Below are 1,175 nucleotides of genomic sequence, written 5' to 3'. Positions count from 1 at the left end.
TATTAAAAGTGGGATTTTCCGGCGTGGGATGGTCGGGGCAGGGGAGCCGGGGCTCGGGAAGCGCTTCCAGCAAAGCTGCTTAGAGGCTAAAGCTTTATGAAATGAGTCGGGCACGACGGCGGGATTTTGGGCGCTGATTAACGCGAAGCCCGCGTTCGGCGGTGCCGAGGGAAACGAGGGTTCGGGCAGGAAAAACCTCCCGGGGGCAGCTCCGAGACGGATTTCCGAGCTCCCTTTTGTCTCCTGCGGTGGGATCGAGGGCTTGAGGGCGCCAGGGGAAGGGATTAAAGAGCGGGAATCGCCCCAAAAAAAACCGGGATTGCCGGAAGCCCCGAGCCCACGGGGAGGCATCGGCGGCTTCTCCTCCCCAAAACAACCCCCCAAAAAATTACTGTGGAGGGAGAAGGAGACGGATAAATTGGCTTTGGAGGCACCAAGGGTGGGCAGGGAGATGGTGGAGTCTCCAGGAGACGATTCTCTCAAGAGATGGGTAAATAAATAGATATTTTAGGTACCAAGGGTGAGCAGGAAGCCGGTGGGGTCTCCAGAAGATGATTTTCTCCAGAGATGGGTAAATAAATAGACGCTGTAGGTACCAAGAAATGGACAAATAAATAGACTTTGGAGGTACCAAGGGTGGGCAGGGAGATGGTGGGGTCCCTGGGACGATGATTTTCCCAAGAGATGAATAAATAAATAGAGGTTGTAGGTACCAAGGGTGGGCAGGAAGCCGGTGGGGTCTCCAGGAGATGATTTTCTCAAGAGGTGGGTAAATAAATAGATATTTTAGGTACCAGGAGTGGGCAGGGAGATGGTGGAGTCTCCAGAAGGTGATTTTCTCAAGAGATGAATAAATAAATAGAGGTTCTGGGTACCAGGAGTGGGCAGGGAGATGGTGGGGTCCCTGGGAGATGATTTCCTCAAGAGGTGGGTAAATAAATAGATGCTGTGGGTACCAGGAGATGGATAAATAAATAGAGGTTGTAGGTACCGAGAGATGGATAAATAAGCAGACTTTGTAGGTACCAAGGGTGGACAGGGAGATGGTGGAGTCTCCAGGAGACGATTCTCTCAAGAGATGGGTAAATAAATAGATATTTTAGGTACCAAGGGTGAGCAGGAAGCCGGTGGGGTCTCCAGAAGATGATTTTCTCCAGAGATGGGTAAATAAATAG

The sequence above is a fragment of the Corapipo altera genome, unplaced genomic scaffold (genome assembly GCF_003945725.1).
Source record: "Corapipo altera isolate COAL_440 unplaced genomic scaffold, ASM394572v1 59995, whole genome shotgun sequence".
NCBI lineage: Eukaryota > Metazoa > Chordata > Aves > Passeriformes > Pipridae > Corapipo > Corapipo altera.
The sequence above is the reverse complement of the archived record's forward strand: the minus strand, read 5'-3'. Positions refer to the sequence as shown.